Source organism: Neofelis nebulosa, chromosome 3, assembly GCF_028018385.1.
Source record: "Neofelis nebulosa isolate mNeoNeb1 chromosome 3, mNeoNeb1.pri, whole genome shotgun sequence".
Taxonomy (NCBI): Eukaryota; Metazoa; Chordata; class Mammalia; order Carnivora; family Felidae; genus Neofelis; species Neofelis nebulosa.
In genome coordinates, this window is record NC_080784.1 from 159485924 (window position 1) to 159492624 (window position 6701).

Sequence of the window (6701 nt, forward strand, 5' to 3'; positions counted from 1 at the left end):
TCCTGCTGAGATGCATGAGCATAAAAGCAATATTGCAGGAAGGCTGTCAACAGAGTACTTTGCCATCTATTTAGCTTAAGTATGTCAATAAGAATATAAAAGCACATTTTCTTCAAATGCGTAAATCACAGTAGAAATGTTCCTTCTGTAGATTGTCATACTTTTTAAAAGATGTATATGTCCAAAATACACTGGACATTTTAGATAGCTTTGTCCTAAACTTTTCATTTTTATCGTTACCAGTAACCAAGAAAATGACTTTCTTACATTAATATAGATTCTTCCTTAATTTAATAATCTTTTATACTTGAGAATGGCCATCAAATATTGTTTAACTTTTTTTTTTCACTTTGCCATTTACCTGACTATTTTCTCTCATCTTGGGGTAAAGATTTCCTTCAATTATTAAAAAATTTCTATTTCTAAATTATGATTTTTATACCTTATCTTATTATGATTTTAATGTCTTTATTTTCTTGAACTTTCCATTTTTCTTTCACTGAAAAGGATTCAAGCATACTCTGAATGCCTTGAAAAGAGAAGCCTGGCATGCAAACCACTTCTAATTAATGTGTACTTTGAAACCAAATTGTTTTTACAAATGATGGCATCAGAAAGAGTTCTAGTCATGGCTAGGAGCTAAATGATATTCCAATATATTTATAACCTGCAAAGGTACAATATTTTAGCGCAGGAAATAGAGCCAACAGAGAAACTTATTTTTAATGAATGGGACTTTCAGTTTTGATACAGATGGTAAAAGATGGAAAGATCTTTTGGCAAAAGATGAAAACAGATCTTTTCCTTTAAAAACTTAATATTATTGGGGTGCCTGGGTGTCTCAGTTTAGTGTCCAACTTTGGCTCAGGTCATGATCTCAGGGTTCATGAGTTCAAGCCCCTTGTCGGGCTCTGTGCTGACAGCTCAAAGCTTCGAGCCTCCTTCAGATTCTGTGTCTCCCTCTCTCTCTGCCCCTTCCCTGTTCAATCTCTGTGTCTCTCTCAAAAATAAACATTAAACATTTTTAAAAATTAATATTACTAATAATTAAATAAATGCTCTATTAAGTCAAAAATTATGTGACTGTGGTAGATATGGTAAATTAGCTTTCTCTATATTTGCCAAAACTTCTAGTGGGCCTTGCTGAACTGCATTCACAGGAGAACCAAAACTGCATTTCTTAGGCTCCTTCTGGCTACATTTCTAGCATTCATTTGGAAGGTATTTACCTAAGTCCTGAATTCAGAACAGAGCTAAATGGGGAATACAGCAGGAAAGGACCATCCGTTTTACTTTCGTAGTGCCAGCAGACAGGGAATGGCTCCAGGACCAACAATTCTGAGGGCTCATTCTCTATGTTCATATTGCAGCTATGATATATTTGTGGAATCAGCACTTGTGTTTGGATATGTGTCATTGGCAGTGCTTCCCGATTATGACAGAGGTAGCAATTACCTTGTTGGGTGAGTTTTGCCATTGAAGGCTCACACACAATTTATTCTTCCAACCCTTGGAACATTGTTGTAAGTATTTCATTCCCAATAGCAAAATGCATTCTGATTTAAATATCTAGAATGATATCTGTTTTCTGTGAGCACTAAATGATATGGTGATCCATAAGAAATAGCACTTATTGATTGAAATGATATGTTATCATAACAATGTTGCTTAAATATAATAGAATACACAAAATAGACTTCATCTGAAGGATTCTGCTAAAGGAAAAAAAAAAAAGTTTCACTGCATTTACAACCTCCCTGAGTTATAGAAATACAAAAATACATCCTAGAAATTATTTTCAAGCCCTCTCATTTTTCACATGTGAAAACTGAATCCTAAAAAGGTTTGCAATTTGCAGAAACAAAAATAAATTGTGAATAGTCAAAGGAATTCAGACTTAGAACATTTAACAGCTCTTATCTTCACACTTAGAAAATAATTATAGAAGAAAGGATCAAACCAGGCAAGCAGGAAGAAAGGCAGTGCAAACAGAGTCTTATTTGGTGCCTTTCTTCTTTTCAAATAATTTTTTTAAGTTTATTTATTTATTTTGAGAAAGAGAGTGAGAGAGAGAGGCAGAGAGGGAGGGATGGAGAAAGAGAATCCCAAGCATGCTCCACACTGTCAGAGCAGAGCCCAACGTGAGGCTCAAAAGCATGAATTGTGAGATTATGACCTGAACTGAAATCAAGAGTTGGACATTCAACCGACTGAACCACCCAGGTGCCCCCTTTCTTCCTTTCAAAAAAAACTCTTCTAGATATGTCAACAGAAGTGCTTACCTATATCTTACTTTGGTCACACAGTATTAACTAGTTAAATTTTAAAATGTGAAGAAAATACAATTACTTAGAAGATGTTAGAACATTATATTAAGTGACCCTAGTCTGCAATAATTCACTTCCCATGCCTTCCTCCAATTTCTCCTGCTTTGCCACTTCTACCTTTATTTTTTTATGTGATTTTTGCTCAGATTGTCTTTATTTTGTAAGGAAACAATCATTTCTATATTAAACTTCTGTGCCCTTATCAAAAGTATCATTATGCATGGAAATACTGAACAAATGTTTAAGAACTTCTCTACACTAAGTAAGGCAGTAGCTCCCCCACCTCCCATGCAAAGTATGTGTCGTCTTCTTCCTTCCTTGACAAGCTAAAAACATAGTAGAAAGACATACAAAGGGCAAACTACACCATGGTATGAAAGAATCAATCACATTATATTGAATCCTAAAAGAATCATAGAAGACTGACGTGAATGGACTGGTAAGAAAATAATGTACAAAAAGAAAATATGTTACCATGTGTGTTTAGGTAAGTATTCACTCATACATTGCTATGGAGCCACTACCTTGGCCTTCATGTTTTATGGAAAGGAAGTACACACAATAGAGAAGTTATTTAATTTTTAAATCTTTGAAAGTCTGCTAATGTATCCCTTCAAAGTGTCTGTACTCTTTATGTAAAAAATCTATGGAAAGAATTTTCTTCTTTTATGTATTTCCTGTTTCTTTTAACTAGTTCACAGTGCATAGGCTCTCTGGGCTATATTATTACTTGAATTGACATGTAAAATTTATTTCTATATTTCTGGGCTAAATTTTCAGGCATGTATCAATGTTAATATATCAATACTGACACTTCTCCCTCATATCTCCTTATATTACATTGTATAGTAAATTCTTTTTACATTTATTTATTTATTTATTTATTTATTTATTTACTTATTTATTTATTTAATGTTTATTTACTTTTGAGAGAGACAGAGACAGAGTGTGAGCAGGGGAGGGGCAGAGAGAAAGGGAGACAGAATCCGGAACAGGTTCCAGGCTCCAAGCCATCAGCACAGAGCTCAACGCAGGACTCGAACTCACAAACCTTGAGATCAGGACCTGAGAGGCACTCGACGCTCAACCGACTGAGCCACCCAGGTGCCCCAATTCTTTTTACTTTTAGAATTTAAAACTAATGTTTTGTTTTGTTTTGTTTTTACTTTATTAACACAATAACAAGATTATATCTAAGATTCTGTGTGACTTTATCTTCTATCTTATTGTATAGCTATGTTTAAGAGCCTTTATATGTTATAATCTTTTTAAAAATATATAACTCAAAACTTCTAGTAATCTACTTTAGCTTTGAAAACATTACATGATGGGTATTTATTGGGTATATATATTTATAGATGATTCATTTCCTTTACCATTTATATATATGGTAAAGAAAATGAATCCTCACTAAATATCCTCATACACATCCCCACACATAAATACATCATCAAAAACAACCAAAATAATTCTGGGCACAGCATATGTTAAAGAAAATAATGCCAACAAATCTCATAGCAAGTAGAATCCCACTGTTACTGTTCAGGAATAATCAGAAACCAAAGTAAAACCAGTTTCTTATTTCAAATGCTTATGAATACTTTTTTTTTTTTTTTTACCTTGAATTCAAGAATTTTTATTTGGGCTGTACAGATACTTTCTGTTTAGCACCCTTCAGGAATGTGGGCAAGAAATACAGCCATACTCTGTGTGGAGTGTACCAGAAGCACAAAGAGAATATCCCTATTTTCATGAAGAAAGAAAGAAATGTCTATTTATATGTATAATAGTTTAAGTCTTGTATGGATAAGCTTTCCATTCTAGACTTTAGAACAATTCATCTGATATACGATGTTGGTGAAATCTTTTAACAGACTCTATCATTGACTGAAGTTGAATTTATGATCTGATGGAATCAATTAATCTCATATCTTAAAGTTAACATAGGAGGGGGAACAACAGTTTTCCTAGTGAACAATATCAATATTTACTTAGGAGAGAAACACTTTATATATTTAGTAAGTCTCTCTTCAGTTTTGAATCTTTCAGTGCATTTTCCTACCCAAACATTAAGCCACCTGTAAGTCTGGATATGAAAAATAAATCCTTTCACTTTTAGGTTAATGATTTCAAATTTTAAAAATTCAGGTTACCTTTTAGAATTATTTCCAATTCTCTTAATGTTAGTCAGTCATTTATCACCATATAGCACAAAGCTGAGCATAAAATATTGACAAAATTCATGTGCTTTATGAGCAATGCGAGTATTTACTGGAAGAAATCAAACCACAAATGACTAAGGCACTATTACACACTGAGATTATGTATAGAGTGTGAAAACTATGATTGAAAAGCAATTTCGGAATCAGAATTTTCTAGTACAGTAATACATCTCTTTATATCAATTTCTACTATATATCATCTCTACCATCGAAAACAAACCTCTCTGAGGCATGGCAGCACCTGATAGAATCAGGAAATTTGTGCTGGAATAACAAAATTGCATTGATAAATAAGCTTTCCAGTGTAGTGACTTCTCAATTTTTAGAGTTATTTTTTATATCTGTTTCTGACAGCAAACTTAGTGTTGCACAATTAAAAAGATTAAATGCATTGGCTGATATGACTTTGAAAGACATTCAATTAGAACTTTATAGAGTTTCTAAGCAAGGGGGGAAAATGCGATGCTGTGACACATTTTCAATGTGTGTGGTTCCCAAACACTTAAAGAAAAATGGTCAGAGTTCAAGGCTGATAGACTAGAACTATTGTAACACTGGCAAATCACAATGCAAACTTTCACTGGAATTAAGGTCAAGTATTTTTGCCTGCCTCTCTTTTTCTCTCAAGTTCTCACCTTTTGTTTATTGCTCATGTATTTTCTTTGAGGTTGAAAAATGGGTTCAGCCATTTGACTTAAACAGATAGGCAGTGATGAATTCTATCACACCCTCTTTTGTTTCATCAAAGCAATAACAATTTTGATAGACCAAACAAGAAAAATATCATATTAGTTGTAAAGAGACAGAAAAAAGTCTGTTTAGTTCATTAAAAAAAAAAAAAAAAAAAAAAGGGTAGAGTAGCATCCCTTTGCTGCTGTGGCCAGTCTTAAAACTCAATTTCATGATGATGATGATGGTGATGGTGATGGTGATGGCGATGATGACAATGATGATTATAATGATAGAAGGAGGAAGAGGAAAAAGAACTTTTTTTTTTAATGGCAGGACTGCCCTACCAGCATTAGCCATTTTTTTTAAGCTTGATTATTATAAAAACCCTATGTGGAAGATAATTTCATGATGGCCTAGATTTTCTGCACATATATTTTGAGACAAGTTTTTGAGGAACAATGAGTTAAAATATTTAGAAATTATGATTCTGTATGTAAGTGTAGGGTGAACTTAACTTTATTAATTTTCCTTCTGTTCATTCATCTATTTTGCATTATTGAATACCAACTACGTGTCAGATATTTTGTTTTGCACCAAGTATGCATCAGGTAACAAAACAAAAATTTTACTCACATTGAACTTACCTTTCAGTGTAAAGAAATAGAAAGTAAACAAGCAAAACACCCACATAAGGAACTAGGTTCTTTAGATAAATGGTAGATTCTGGATCTGTTGCAGGGGAAATTTAAGATGAGCCTGTAGTATCTTATACTGCCAGAATATGGGGAAATGCTAAACCAACCAACCAACCAAGAAAAATAAAGCACAAACTGATGGGGTTGTCAAAGTGACACCAGGGCCGGCTAGAAAGAGCCTTAAAAGTGGAACAATTTGAGCACTAAAATAAATAATGGTAGTATTTTATTGTAACCCAAAGAATAAAATAAAAATTAAAGTTTTTAAGGATATAAATAAAGCATTGAATAATAAATGGAGGACAAGAAACACATGGTTTCTTACAAAGGAATTCTAAAATCTACCTATAGATAATCTTCCTTTCAAGAGGTAGAGCTTAATTTTCCTCCCATTAGTTGTAGGCTGCACATGGACACTTGATAGAGTATAGATATATAAACTCCACAATGAAGAAATATGTGAGAAACTATGTTGACCACATTTTCAAGGTTAGTGCCATCAGTGTAAGTCATGTTGATATCATGTATCTATGATATGAAGCTACAAAAGTTCTCCTCATCCCTATGGTATTCTTCCCAAAATCCAGAACCCTAGTCTAATCATAAGAAAACACCAGACATACTCAAACTGAAGGGTATTCTATAAAGTACCTGACTCAATCTCTTCCAAAGGGTCAAGGTCATGAAGAACAAGGAAAGAACTCAGAGATGGGAAGGACTAAGAATACATGATTTCTAAAAGTGTCATGTTATCCTGGACTGGATCCTAGAACAGAAAAGGATAT